General features: G+C 46.0%; 1 protein-coding gene across 6 annotated transcripts in view; it reads right to left on the minus strand.

Moving 5' to 3' along the window:
• Window positions 1-15851, minus strand: part of ECT2 (epithelial cell transforming 2) — a 1267500-nt gene that overhangs the window by 1212846 nt on the left and 38803 nt on the right. The window lies entirely within an intron of this gene.

Below are 15851 nucleotides of genomic sequence, written 5' to 3' on the forward strand. Positions count from 1 at the left end.
CTCACAGAGGTCTCAGGATGTCTGGTCCCCCCCTAGATCATCTCACTACATGTGGATGATACTCTGCTGTATGTCTGCGACCCAGAGGAGAATGTACAACACATGTCAGACATACACGAGTTTTCAGAATATTTGGGGTACAGAATCAATGTTCCTAAGTCCGAAATATTTCCCCTGAACGATGGCACTGAGGACCTTGCTGCAATTGTGGGGCTCAGGTACGCTACTTGGGTGTCATGGTTGCCTGGGACAAACAACTGTTGTATACACAAAACCATGGAGAACTGCTACTAAGTTTGGTGACCAAGTTTCAGACATGGGCTAGTCTCCCACTGTCCCTATATGGTAGAGTGGCAATACTCAAAATGGTAGTCCTGCCCAAAATCCTATACTACTTCAACAACATTCCGATATGGCCTGGCAAGCCCTTTTTCATGAAGCTCAGGTCGCTTGCCTCTAACTTTGTCTGGAATGGGAAGACGGCCAGATTGGGGTGGGATAGGATGGTGGAACCGTCCTCACAGGGTGGTAATTGTTGCGCCAGATTTCAAACTCTTATTTGTCTGCACAGGCTCAATTTGATAAACATTGGTTCAACCCAGAGGACACAGCTCCCAACGTTCCCATTGAAAAACATGTCGTCTGTCCCAATGATATCCGATCAGTTCTCCTCAATCCCGTTTATGGAGATGCCTGCCCATTTGACCCGGTATACACAACCACGCAGGCCTGGGCAAAGATATATAAAAGAATAGGCCTGGAGACCCCCTACGACCCGGAGGTCCCCCTGTGGAACTGCGAGTATATCCCCCAACATTTGACAAGGCCCTACAACAATCCTGGGATCCTAACAAACTATTTACATTACGGGACACATTTAGAGGATTGCTGAATTATCATTATTAGGAAATACTGCGTTTAATGAAATAGTTATTGCTCCTGAAAGAGAGGCATACTCTCGAAACACGTAGAGCTCCATATAAAGAATGTTTTGTATTTTATGTAACCATGAGTGAACTGAACTCTGATTTTTGTTGAAAATGAGCACTAAAAATATCAATGTGGATAAAATAATAATTTCCGTATAATACTGTGTCCATCGATACTTGCTTTCTAATTAAGAATTACAAAACAAAATGATTTACGAATTTAGCTGTTCCAAAAAACAAACTAGTGAAAATGACGACATTTATTTAAATTTTGGTTGGATCTGGTTTCCAATATCAAGAAGTGTGCCGGGGACGGGAGTTCCAATTGTTCATAAGAATTCCATTTTTTTTTCAGGATAGAGCAGGAGACACTGCGAGACTGGGAGGGTGCACGAGCAGGATAAAGCACCACAAAAGATTGCTGGAAGAAGCAGGCTCTGGTAAGTGACGATTGAAGAGAAGTATGGCAGGGCGTAGAGCTGGGCGATATATTTTCAAAATTGATATTGGATGAGACAATATCGTTAACCTCGAGATATATACTCATTACATGTACAATTTGATTTCCATTTTGATATTTAAACAGCTGTGTGCATTTTCAAACAGGAAGAGGAAACCTGTGTTTGCACTTTATTTTGATCAATGTCTTATAAATAAAGGCGCTTGTGACATTTCACGTGTAGTTGGCGGCTTACAACTGAGCATTTAACCCACAAACATCGAGAATTATATCATATCACCATTCAGCCCAAAAATATCAAGTTATGACTTTTGGCCCATATCGCCCAGCCCTAGGAGGCCGAGAAGAGACTTGGGAATACTAGCGGAGTTAGGGAGTAGTGTTAGTGGCGATAGGGGGTACCAATGCAGTGAGTGGAACCAGGCCTGCAGATAAACATCTATGTGATTAGACCTTATTTTAAAAAGGTCTCAAGAGAAAAAGATAGACTTACAATGCCCGATTTTCTTTTGATCGTAAAAACAGCATTGTAAAAAGGTCTTTTTCTCTTGAGACCTTTAAATGTGTTTAAAAAAATAAAATAAATGTGGGGGTCCATCCCCGAGCCAACTTATTGTTCCTCCCCGCATCCGCCCGCCTCGGGTTTTCAGCCCTAGCCCCTCCCCAAACCAAAACACACATACACACCTACCTACCTACCCAGCCCGCCCGCCCGCCGGCAGGCAGGCACCCCAGCCACTTACCGGTTCTCGTCCTGCGATACCGGGTCACCTGTGTGCACTCGTGTGCAGCAGGGGCGGAACAGTCCCCAGGGGTCGAAATTAGCATTAGTTGGCCAGGAGTAAAAAGCAGCTCCGAGTTATCAGGCATCACCGATCTAGGTCTTGGGAACCAGGAGCAATCACACCAAATCTTACTTTTGTGTAAGATGCAAACCAACTGTGTCTATCATAGATTATCCAATATGCTTCAAGTGTTCCTTAGGTGTGTCCTTTATTATCTTGTATACACATTCACAAATTTTACAGATAACATTACATATCTATGTATGTATGGGAGCCCTTGCCTGGGGATTCACAAATGGCTCCTGTAGTTATCGGTTTCAAGCTAACCAGGCTCCTGTTGGCTATAACCAGGAGCTAAATAGCTGCCAGTTCCCGACAATTTCAAACCCTGGTTCCATTTAGAAAGACTGCTCAGTGCAGTAACGCATCGATCTTTCTAAAGAAATCTCTTATAAAAAGATCTTTTCACTTAAAGCGATTTTTACGCATTACAATCCTGTAAATACAACACTATCTATCCATGCATATCATTGATGGACCCGTTGAGTTTCGAGGGCAATTCACCTGACAGAAACCAGAACACATCCTTTGAATCTCATCTCCATGGATGAAATTGCCATCATTGATCAGCGCCTGAAAACAATATTCTCTGCAGTTTCTGAAAGGCTCAGTGCACACATCTCAAGACACAAGATCAGGAAGGGTGTATGTCTGTTTAAATTATGGTTTGTGTCTGCTGAAGATGAGCATTTTGCATGCTTATGCATTTTCCTAGCATATTAAAATTTTATTAGTAATAAGATGGAACAAGTTACAATCGAGAAGTATGGTTTGTAACAAACGTGATGTTTTCAGTGAATGCATGCTCTCACAAAATAATTTTTAGGAGTTGCTGTGTTGTCTGCATTTATCATCAAGATGCATCCATGTAGTGTGTTCAGTTTATAGACATTTAATATATAGAACGTTTTCCATAAATGTAATGCATTGTTTGAAGCCAGACATCTGTTGTGTTTAGGTGTTCCATTTTCAAGTTTAGTAATTTTCTGGTTGTCAGTCACATACTTTTTTACACTTTTGCGGATTCAAATCATTTTTACCCTTACCATTTAAAAGCAGTGTGTCAACCCCCCCTCAAAACCTTAACTGGGGTACACACGAGTATGCTACGTCTAGTTTACAAATCCATTTAACCATAAATAGGCGTCAATGTGGTGCACATAACCACCCCTCTCCCCGTCTGAACTTCCTCCTTCCCTTGCACTTCCTTTACTGCATTTGCACGATCCGAATGTCACAAGGCCTAGTAGGTCCATTACTGTTTTCTCCTATGCCCCACCCCTCTTTTTTTGTCTTGTGGTGCCTGGAAACACCTTTTGCTGTATAAGTTCCATACAAATGCTCAATAAATTAAATAAATATCTGGTTAACAGTAGAAGGGTGCATATGCTTTGCATGCAAGGGAATCTGTGTGTTAGTGCTAATCTGTTCCATTTGGGTGAGGTTGTATGTGCTAGCACACCCTGTGCTTCATCTATTCCATTGTGGAAACTGGCTGTTCCTTCACATAATGATTTCCATACAGTGGTAACTTTTGGCATGCATCGCCTGGAGGTTTTCTCCTTTGCAAGAGTAAAAAGTAATTTGAAATCACCTTTATTCTCAACGTTTAAAACTAGGGCGTAAAACACTCCCACCTCAAAATCTTGTCCGGAGGACTAAGTGGAACCAGGTACCAACAGGTAAGCGAGAAAGTTAAATCAGAATAAAGTTTACTACTGGTTAAAGAGAAGGGAATAGTTGGTTTGGGTGAGGGGGTGCAAGTAAGGGATAATGTTGGAATGTGAGCAGAGATGTACCATTAGTGAAGCAGGATGAAGCAATAGGCCAATCATGCTCAAGGTCAATAATAGAAGGAAGGTGAGTGATGAGGGCAGAGCAAAGCTGAAGAAAGTGATTACTGGAGAGTTTTTTTAACGACAAGGGGGGGGAATTAAGAGACATCGGAGAGGGTGACCAGTGAGGAGACGTGTAGTAAAAGGCTAACAAAAGTGGCTGGTCTGTAGACATGAGAAGGACCATCGGGAGAAATTGCAGAGAGGAATATCTATAGAGAAAGAAAAACGTGGTATAAAGAAGAAATTTCATCTCCCCTAATGGGGAGCTTGAGGAAGAGCCTAAGATTACTCTAGACTGAGAAGAGCTATGCGAGAGGGAGCAGGGTTGAATGAGTGTAGGGATATGTTTCTCAAGTCAAGCCTACCAAGCGCAACCATAGCCATTTGACGTGGAGGAAGTTCCAAAAACTGCCAGCCAAGGGAATCGCCACAATAGGCTTAGGAAACAGTTCAGGTAGTCCCCATAACATTCTGCTCTTGGGTCATGTCAAAGGGCACCAAGAGGAGTCCATACTCCTCTGAGATGCTTGGTGGAGGAAAGACATCATTGAGGAGAGAAGATTGGTTCTGTATATTGGTTTGTTTTGAACACAGTTTGAATTGCATTGAAGTTTGGAATTTAAACTCTTGTACAGAGGATCCCATTTGGTGTAAGAATTGTTCATCCCTGTTCTTTTGGACCCTTTGGTAGCTGCCATAAGCACAGGCCATCATTTCAGAAACACTTATGTAACCCTTCTAATTCTGAACTTGGCAAATATTTGGTTGAGTCTGAAAAATAAAAATGAAAAATACATTTTGCTAACCCGTTTACATAACAAAGCTATGACGATGTGTATTTGATTTAATTTGACGGTTGGCAGGTTAAATCTGATATTTGATGTAATGTGTCTACGTGTTGTCTGCTTGGTCAAGGCTGATTTTCTTTTTCTTTATTTACTTATATGCATAGTGTCGTACATTTTAGAAGCCTGGGGTAATTGTAAATTGGAGGGTTTTGGTTTCGCCCGCTGCCAAGGGAAACCTGTGTGTCCCCGAGGGGATTTCACCTCACAGTTTGGGAGAAGTCCACTGCCGGAGTGAGAAAATTCAAGAGTCCTGGGGAGAGAAGAAATGGTGTTAGGAGGGAGAGGAGAGAGCCTGACGGGGACGAGTAGGACTCCAATTCCTCGCCCGATCGAGGAACTGTCAGGCCCGAATGACCTGGTGTTTAACTCTGCCCTGGTATCACTACCAGAAGTGGTGTGTGAGCCAAGTGGGGACAGGTAATTTTGGTCCACTCGGAGGGCCGCCAAGGTCGAGCATAAAACTCCCTTGTGGCAGTCCTGTTCGGTATTGCGGTTGGTTCTGGTGCATCCGAGAGCTAGGAGGGGATAGCTCTGAGTGGGAGGCGGCACCATCTCCGAGAGTGGTCTATTTCATTCTTTATCCATTTGTTTTACTGTGCAGTTGCGCTGAAGAAAACCACCCCCTGCACCCCCGAATCATAGCGCCCCTGCCAAACATGGGCCAGACTATTTCCAGTGTTTTGGGAAAATTATAGACGTCATCTAAATAATTTACCTCTATTCGATGGGCCGTGACTGGTTTATGAAAGGGGAAGGATTCTGGTTTTTCCAGCTCTCCAAGCTAGGCACCGTTGAGATCCAGATTTCATGGGAAGTGTGCGTTTGATGCCTTGTCCCACTTCAGCTTTTAACTTTAATGTTGCCTGTATTATTTACAGGCAAACCATGTGCTAGATCTGCAGTGTTTCCTCAAGCCCAATTACGGTTTTCTGCAGGTCAAATAGGAGAGAAAATAAAGTGACGTTCGGTTTCTCACAGCGTACATAACTGTCAGCGGAGCGGCTGTGTAGATGAGATTTGGTGGTACCCGGGTTTATTCCTCCTCTCGGTTGGTCAGAGAGGAAAAAGAAAATACTGTACCAACTTTAAAAAAAAAAAAAAAAAAAAAAAAAATGTAAAAAAAAAAAGGGATATTTTCCTGTGGTAGTTTCCCCTCCATTTTATTTTACTGTTTGTGACTCACTCTTTTAGACTTCTGACAGAGGTCATCGGAGGGCTGGTAAAAGCCTCTCCGATCAAAAGGTAGCAAGTCACGTCCCAATGTGTGCATGGGAGAGGAAATATAACAACCTTCCCCGTACTAAACATTCGGTACTTACCAGGCAACACATATGGTCTTGAGCATTCGGTACAGTGTGGCATTGACAAGACTTTATTACAGTAAAGTTATGTTTGGGCTCGTGGCTGTGTTTTCTTTTATATCTCGTGGGGGTGGGCCAGCCTGAGTGTTATGGGCTGTTCAATGTTGAGAGATTTGTCCTTCTATGGAAATGGCGTGTGTGTGAAGTAATGTCCAAGTGGTAGACTGCAGCTACCCAGGTCTACCCAAGATATTGACTTACCTAATCCCCAATTTAAATCCAGTTTGCAAACATAGGGAGCTGTGAAAAGTACCAGTGTCGGCATAAACTAACAGTATATGCACGCTTTGCCGATTCGAAGCTAATCAGTTTTATAGTAATATTTATTAGGTTTCATTTCAGCGAGGAGACTCCCAGTATAGTACAATATGCCAACTTAGGTTTTTATGCAGTTCCCTGGTTAAATTGTGTCACTTATATACAATATGTCATTCAGCTAATACTTGCAAAGCCCTAATCTGTATTCGTGCATTTCAAAGGTTTCTGATGGCAGGGCTTGTCCGCCCATGTATATAAAGTTCCAATAATCGTTTATTTCCCCAAGGCATCTGTTACCAGGGCCTTCAGTTATGTATCTCGAGTATTTCTTTTTTCATCCAAGTCCATTTTTACTGTGCGTCTTTTACACATATGCAGGTAAAGCGCTACATTTATTGTGTCTAGCTAAGTAAATTTAATTTGGTGACTTAGCCAGGTATGAAGTAGGCCGTTGGTCAAGAGTGGTATCATCAAGGGGGGGGGGGGGAGGGCGTGGCCAACGGGCGCAGCATGGAGACGTGATCTCTCGGAGCTCCCGTGGCTGCCAGCCGTATCCTACAATATCCTGCTTGAATAACGAGTGCAAGAGGGGAAAGAAGCGGTACAAAGCCTGCACTGCACGCTGAAATTGGAGGGAGAACCGTGGGCTAAATCCAAAGAAATCGGCCGGAGAAGAACAGAGTGACAGCATCCACAAGAAAGCCAAGATGGCCGCTGGGCGCAAACGAAGTAACGTTCTGCATCCTCGCGCCCGCTGAGGGGAAGCTGTATATGGACAACCACTGTAATTTTGAGCGCGGACACTGAGACGCACTCGCTCCAGCAGATAGAGAGGGAGAAGGTCTCTTGTCCCTGGTGCGGTCCTGCGCACCTCCTGAACGTAGCCGCCGGCAGAAAAAGAGCGGGCTGCCCCGTGCGGCGACCTGCAGCGAGCCTCCACGTCACACCAGACGGTCGCGTGCGCTCCGTGCATCGTTGAGCGCCTGCTGACCTGAATAAAATGACGGCGGTCAAAATTTGAACAACGAGCATTCAACGGTCCCGGTAAGGAGAGGGGGAGGAGGACGCGGACCCTGAATCTAGCCAGGGGAGTATCGAGAGGAAGAATCCCCCACCTCCTCCCCCCCCCCCCCCCCGACTGGCTGAGCTGCCTTGCTTTCAGTGCATATTGGAGCCACCGGGAGTGTGGAAAAGGCCAGTCCGAGGTGTGCAAGGCTGGCAGCCTTGGGTGTGCCAAAGCCACAAACCATAAGCCTTCATACTAACAATATAAACAGTCCAACCGACACAAACCAAGCCCTGCCCCAAACAGAACTACCAAGACAATGACAGTGGTGGCTCACAGGTAGACCCGAAGGGGAGGGCACAAACTTGCAAATAGCGAACAGCATAATCATCGGACAGCCTGGGCGCTGGAACAAGATCCTCCTGAATCTACCCACGTAATGCCTCGGAAATGTGAGATAATCACAGCCATTCCTTTGTACAAGACCCCAACTGTACAATCTCTCAGGCCAAAGGTAACTGCAGAGGCAAACCAAGAAGCACTCAAAGACTGTGGCGAACTAACCCACCACTAACGCACCACCCAAGCACCTGCTCTAACACAGAGTGGGGAAGCGAGATTGGTCGAGCTAGAATGGGAAGACGGCAGTGGACCTACTAGCAGTATCCTACCCCCAAGACTGAGCACCCAGTACAAACTAATACTACACATGAACAATAAATTCCAGCAGAAGCAAGAGGAGTAAAACAACCCAAGCCTGCAAAAAAGCAAAAGCAGTATGCTGGAAATAGAGCAGTAGCGAACACACACACACACACACACACACACACACACACACACGTGTGTAGAAACACCAAACGCAACTGCAAACGGAGACCTGCGCACCGAAAGTCACGCCTGTTGAAGAACAGAAGCAAGAAGCAAGGGCCATCGCTGTGCAATCCCCCAATACTGCCTCCCGCTGGGCTTCACGACCCCGCAGACAACGTACCCAACACGCCTGCGAGCCAACACTGGCAAATTTCCCCCCCCCCCACGAACCGAAACTAAACCTCAAGATACAACAACAGCACAACATCACCCATAATGGTCCTAAAATTGTTTTCTTTCCTGACTTCACCAGAGAGGTGCAAAAAGCGGGTCAATCCTTTGACCCACACAAAAGACGCCGGCAAGCACTGGGGACTAAATATGGTCTGATATTTCCTGCTCAACTTAAAAATTCCGTAACGGCACAACGGTGCACTTCACAGACCCTAAGGAATCGTGGAACTAGGCGGAAAGACAGACAGAGATTGGAGTACAACGAGGAAACCAAGAGGCGAACGAAAGAGACCTCATCCAGAGAGACCACCAGACGTCAGACCCCAACAGCAGCAGGAAGATTTGCCACAACAAGAAAATGCATGATAGGAAGCGGCAACATTTAAAGTAAACCCTAATACTGGAATGTAAAGACAACGGAACCCGGCTTCGAAACAGAACTACAGAACATAAAGCACACAATAATGGCTGGCAGCCCAACCCAAGCTGCCCCCCCCCCCACGAAACGTACGATCAGTACTAAGCAAAAGTACTAGATTGCCTAGACTCAATGTCTAAGCAGAGACAGCGAAACTTAACCAGTACAGAGTTATCATATGTGATTTGGAATTTTAAGTTTATGATGGGGCGACAGATGCTTCGGTTGGGGTGAGAGTATAAGGAGGGGGGAGTTGGAGAAAAGTTTCCTATTGTTGTTTCAGGACCACTGCACCCAGGCAAACTCCACGGGTTTGAGGTTCCTTGTTAGTTGGGGCTACAGCATGTACAGACAGCAATCCAATCACCACCCTTGGCACGACTTGCATCACAATACCAGGTGTGGGACCCTTAACCCCACAAGATATCCTGCCAATTCCCTATTACGCATGCTAGATGGTACCAACTCAACTCCAGTCGTCATCGACTGAACGCCCTAAATCCCTCAAGGTGCCCACCTGGAACGGGATGGGTTCCGCGATCAAGAGATGCCCGATTAAGCAGTTGCTGGGCAGATGACTCTTCCCCCCCCCCCCCCCGATGTGGCCCTACTAACCAAAACACATCTAGCGGGATCACACTCCACGCTCTTCCAGAGAACAAACTACAGGGCCGCTTTTCACACGGGATACACAATGTGATCCAGGGGTACCCTCATTCTCATACATAAACGCATCCCATTTGCCCTGCAGACTATAGAACAAGACCCTCAGGGTCACTATGCTCTAATTTTGGGAACACTCTGGGGTGAGACACTGGCTTTTGTATCAATATACTCCCCACCCAGACTGGGACAAGCGCTACTAGACAAACCAACTACCCTCTTGGGCAAACATCAACCCGATAAGTGGTTTCTGGGCGGAGACTTTAACAACGTCATGTGCAGTGCCATGGATCGTACCCACCTCAGACAGCACAACCCGAACACCCCCACGAAACTATCCAATTTTGTTATCTGCCTTAGGCCTTTGCGATGTGTGGCGGGAACTACATCCGGGCACCAGGGGTTACTCATTTCACTCGGGAGCCCACGGCTCCCTCTCCAGGCTTGACTACCTCTTCCTCCCGAATATAGACCTCTACAGGGTACTATCTGCGGACTTGCTTCCCCGCGGAATCTCAGACCACTCGCCTCTGCTGGTCGAACTACGGATGCATGGCATAACCCCCCCCCCTAAAACATGGAGGCTAAACAATTACTATCTTGGGTTCCCCGAACTGGTGGACCGCCTTACTGAAGCATCCATTGAATACTTTGAGAACAACAATATTGGGGTTATTAACCCGGTAACAATATGGGATGCCTACAAAACTGTGCTACGGGGAGAGATAATCTCCTCGATAGCGAATAAAAAGAAAGCAAGACTTCGAAAGATAACAGAAGCGGGGGGGTGGGGGGGGAGTGGGGGGAGATGACCCATTGGGAGAATAAACATATCCTAGACCCAACTCCCCAGACACAGGGATCCCTTAAACGAGCCACTGAACGCCTCCGAAACTTAATGTTAGACAACGCTAAACGAGCCCATTGGGACTCCAGGGCGAGGATATATGAACTTGGGGACAAGGCTGGCTAAGTGGTGGCTTGGCTGGAGAGGAGGGATGAGGGACAGCACTGTGTCCGGGAGATCATTACCCTGGGGAGGGGGAGGGGGGGGCATCCGAGGCACCAGTCAGATGCTGAGATAGCGGAAGCCTTTGCCCAATTTTATGCCGCACTATATCAGGCCCCAACCCTCCTAGGCGGTATAACACTCCCTTCTCTGACAGCACAACAGAGCGGAACTAGACTCCGACCTCTCAGAAGCAGAAACTGTTGATGCCTTAACACAACTACAAACAGGGAAAACACCAGGCCCCAACGGGTTCCCGGTAGAAACCTGGCAAAAATTGGGCGCAAACAATATGGCGCCACCCTTCACAAAATGCTGCAAGGCGACTGGGGACAGGGCACCCTCCCACCAGATCTGTGCAAAGCTACCATTGTAGTTAGTCCTAAATCCGACAAGCCCCCGGAGAGATGTGCCTCCTATAGGTCGATCTCGTTAATTAACGCTGAAGCCAAGGTCCTTGCCAAGCTCTTAGCCAACCGATTACAACCGGTGGTCGACGCACTGATTCACCCGGACCAATGCGGCTTTATGCCACACAAGTCAACTCGAATCAATCTGCGTCTGCTCCACCTGGCACTGGAACGCGCTCCTATCATCGACACACCACTTGCCCTCTTGGCAATTGACTTTGAAAAGGCTTTCGACTCAATCAGGTGGGACAGCCTTTGGGAAATTATGAGACACATGGGATTTGGGGATGGGTTAAACTACTCTGCATGAATATTCAGGCAGAGGTCAGTGTGAACGGGTGTACCTCTTGGCAGGGGTATGCGGCAGGGATGCCCCTTTTCTCCCCTTCTCTTCACCCTTGCGATTGAGACGCTTGCCCTTTGGCGTCGCCAGAGTGCAGCCTGGACGGGATTCGAATGGCCTGAGGGACATGAAGATTGAACCTCCCTATATGTGGACGATCTCCTGATATATCTAGGGGACCCAGCCTGAACCTGCCCCATAGTGACACAGATGCTCATCTGTTAAAGTGAGTTCAGTGGGCTAAAAATCAACTGGGGGAAATCGGTTTTCTTTCCGGTGGAGGGCTGGCTGACCCACAGGACTGCCCGTACCGATTGGAACGACACGGCTTCCGGTACCTGGGAATTTGGATAACAGCAGATCTTACTAAATAGGCAATACATAACCTCCAACCGATCATGGACCGCCTCGTCAGGTACGTCCACCACTGGAAACTTCTCCCCCTGACACTCATGGGTAGAGCTGCACTCCACGATGATGGCTCTGCCACGATTCCTCCATGTCCTGCAGAATGCCCCACTTAAGATCCCAAATTCAGAATTCGACTGGGTCGAGACCCGCCTCAGGGAGCTCATATGGGGTGGAGGTCAATCACGCATAGGACTGAACACACTTCAGAGATCAATCTGGGAGGGCGCAATAGGGGTTCCTTGCCTCCAAACCTATTACTGGGCCTCACAACTTGCAGTAGTCAACCTGCTGCACAGGCATCGGGAATTACCCCACATAAGGGCCGAGGTGGCCGCAATGCATGACACGGACCCATTACACATACTAAACCAAAATCCCCAAAGACCCCCCCGGCCAACAACTGTGACCCAAGTCACTACTGTTTGGAGACAAGCACATGAGTTTGTGGGTTGGAAAAATAAAATAACCACGGCACAACCCCTATGGCACAACAGTAACTTAATGGAAACTGAGAAACTTGAGCCATGGCCACGCTGGGCGAGGGTGGGGATCCTGAGGGCAGCAGACATCCTGAAAGAAGGGCACATAACCTCTTTTGAAGATATGCAATCAAAATTTCAACTCGGTACCACTACATGCAACTGACGCACGCCCTGAAAACCCACATACCTGCAGATGCTAATGTCCCAGACTTAACACCAATAGAACGTAACATGCTACCTGCGTACATTCCCACCAAATGCACTTCCAACCCTATGTTCAGTTCCTTTAACATCGATGGAAATATAATAAAAGTCTCCAAAGACACAAAAACGCTTGGAATTTACCGCGACTCCACCCTCTCTCTTCACAGACAAACTAATGCAGTTGCGGCCGCCGCCGCCGCCGCCTATACCTGCAAGCTGATCACAGCATGTCGCCCTTTCCTCTCCTCGCACAACTGTACTACCCTTGCTAGGACCCTGGTCATGTCCAAACTAGACTATTGCAATGCATTGTACCAGGGCACTAATCAGGGTAACCTAGACAAGCTCCAAATCATACAAAATAACGCCATCAGGGCAGCCCTCAATATCCCCAGATCCGCACACATTTCGGATACCAGGAAGAACCTTCATTGGTTGTCAGTCACCCAAAGGATCTCACTAAAATCGCTTGCCCTTACCTACAAATGCATGAACAACCTGGCCCCCACTTATCTCTCCTCACGATTCACGTTGTACACTCCAGTTCGCTCACTTAGATTTACCCTCAACCAGATCCTAAGGATACCTAGATACAAGCTCCAAACAGCTGGTGGTTCTAGCTTCCCAGTCCTGGCAGCCAAACTGTGGAATGCTGTCCCCTGGACTATCAGAAACCTCCCCTCCCTCAACCTTTTCAAACAGAGCCAAACGTTGGCTTGCCTCTTCCAATGCCTAAGCTACATTCTGAAAATGTGTTGCAATAACCCATGTAGGGATGTACTACTTGACAAACCATGTATCGTTGTACTACCTACCTATGGCTATTTCTATGCCATATTTATTGTTTATATATTATCACTGTATGCAACTTATGTAACCATTGCCTAAAGAAATGCGCCCGGTAGCCTCCGGGCCTGGTCTGCGCTATACAAATAAAATAAATACAAATATAATGCTATCACATCCTTTGCCACTCCTGAACTGACGAGCCTCAAAGCTAAATGGGAAAGAGATGTAGGGCAGATAGACCCAGAGGACTGGGTCCAAGTGTTAAAGCACCCACAGGAAGTAGCTCTCTCATCCAGGAGCCGGCTGGTGCAACTTAAAATCTTACATAGAGTGTACTATCCTAGAACGATGCTACATGGTTGGAAGAGAGCACCAAACCCGAACTGTCTCCGGTGTGGCGAGGAAGGAGGAACGATCTTTCATATCCTCTGGGCATGTCCCCGGATTTAGTCTTTTTGGAACGCTTGCTGCAACGCACTGACCAGGATACTCACTCGTACTATACAACCAGATCCAAGAGTGTTGATCATGGGCCTACCAGAAGAGAGCAATCTTAATAAGTGGGAAAAGTTGCTACTAAGCACAGCAGCAGGTCTGATGAAGCTTAATATTGCCCAAAAATGGGGAGCTCCAGAACCCCCAACGCTGGAACAATGGGTAATGGACATGGACACTTGCGCCATGATTGAGCGAATATACAACGCAAGAGGTTGTCCTACCAAAGCCTCTAAAATATAGGGGAGGTGGGAAGAGGGGGGGGCCCCTAGCGCCCACAGACATTGGTGATGGAGGTCTGAATATTTGTGGACCATAATGCATTAGCTAGTTCCCTGCTGTGTAACATATTGGCATATAGGGCTGCTATTTTTATTATATAAACACCCTGACACATGGTGGGAGTAAATTATAAGTACCTATCCCAAAGAGTAACAAGGGTACTGTACTTTACCAATGACATTGATATGTAGTTATGCCAGTTCTTGCCCGCGTGTCGAGCAGCTGAGATGCAATAAAGTATGGTATCCTTATTAGTGGTCAATCTGCTCCAAGATAGATAGATATATATAAAATAATTTTATAGTTTTACATCCAGCAGGATATATTAATTGCAAATATGTGTTGCTGTATTCTATACTCGGGTTTTCTCGCATGGGTCATATACGTATTATTGATCATAGGAAGGCACTATGCACTTTATATCATGTCTATGCTGCTTTACGGATGGGTAACATTCATTTATCATAGGAATGTACCTCGCGCTGTGTAAGTATGCATTCATGAACCAAGCCATTGCTCTCCTTGGTATTGGAATGCACAATGCACTAGCACTTTATAGTCTGCAATTTTGCACTGGTAAACTGACACAATAGCATTACGCTATATATGCACATGCTTATTAAATATTGTGGTAAACCGTTCCAGTGCTGCTAAATACCTTTCCAGCTGAACAAGGAGCTCTATACTCATATTACATTTCCATGGTCTGGGAACATATATTTTAGACAAGGAAATAGTTTTTTAAATGCACTATGCACTTCAAACATGACCCCTAGAAATGCGTAATACATTTCTTCACCATATAACATCTTTGGTTAGGCAACTAGTGGAATATAGTAGCCCTTTGAAACGTAACAAAGCCCAAATCACGGAGAAAAGGAGGATGATTTTTTTACCATGTCTTTTATTATGAAGTAATGACAATAACATGCATGTTTTATTATGAACGTTGAAAATAATGCTTTTACTTTCTAAGCTAACTTTTTTCGTTCTGTGAGATATGGGCAAGTTTGGCCTCAATAGCCCAATCCAACATGGCTACCAACCATATACTGACTGTTTGCAAGTCACCTTTTCTATGTTTATCACTATGGTATGGTGCTTGGTTTAAAAACAAACTCCCAAAGGGGGAGGAGTAACTGTGAGCAAGCCACCAGGTTGTGGCGAAACGCGTCATGCTGCCGTCTAGCCAATGATATTACTGGGAAACTTTCCTTTTTAAAGAAACTGCTATGAATTAATAAAGGCCGTTTAAATGCACACAACCGGTGCAGTTTCTTTTTCAACTCGTGCTTCGTAATGAGGTAAACTTGGAACCTCTTGTTTGGAACTGCATGGTGAGGAGTGCAGCTCGAGGGAATAGCGTTTTCCATGCTATTCTAAACTAAAAATATTGGGACCTCAGATTATATATACACCTATACCTATACACACACACACGTGCACAGTAAAGTGAGTGTGCCCATTCTCAGGTTTACTTTCAGGTTGCGGTTTAATCCTACATTGTCAGAGGGGGAAATCATCATATTATTAATGCAGGGCAGAGGCACCTTACACTAACACCCTGAATATCCTAACATTGTAGGTTTGCTAGCACAGTTGCTAAAAAAATAAAAATAAAACTAAGAACACAAACGCCCACTTCAAACTTCTTGGTCAGTTTTATTTTCTGGTAGGACAGGTGATGAGGTGGGGAGTCCCTAGTCCATACAAATGGACCTCGCCGCAATACCTTGCTCCGTGCACCTGATCTATG

The sequence above is a fragment of the Ambystoma mexicanum genome, chromosome 10, assembly GCF_040938575.1.
Source record: "Ambystoma mexicanum isolate Mex_15411 chromosome 10, UKY_AmexF1_1, whole genome shotgun sequence".
NCBI classification, from domain to species: Eukaryota; Metazoa; Chordata; class Amphibia; order Caudata; family Ambystomatidae; genus Ambystoma; species Ambystoma mexicanum.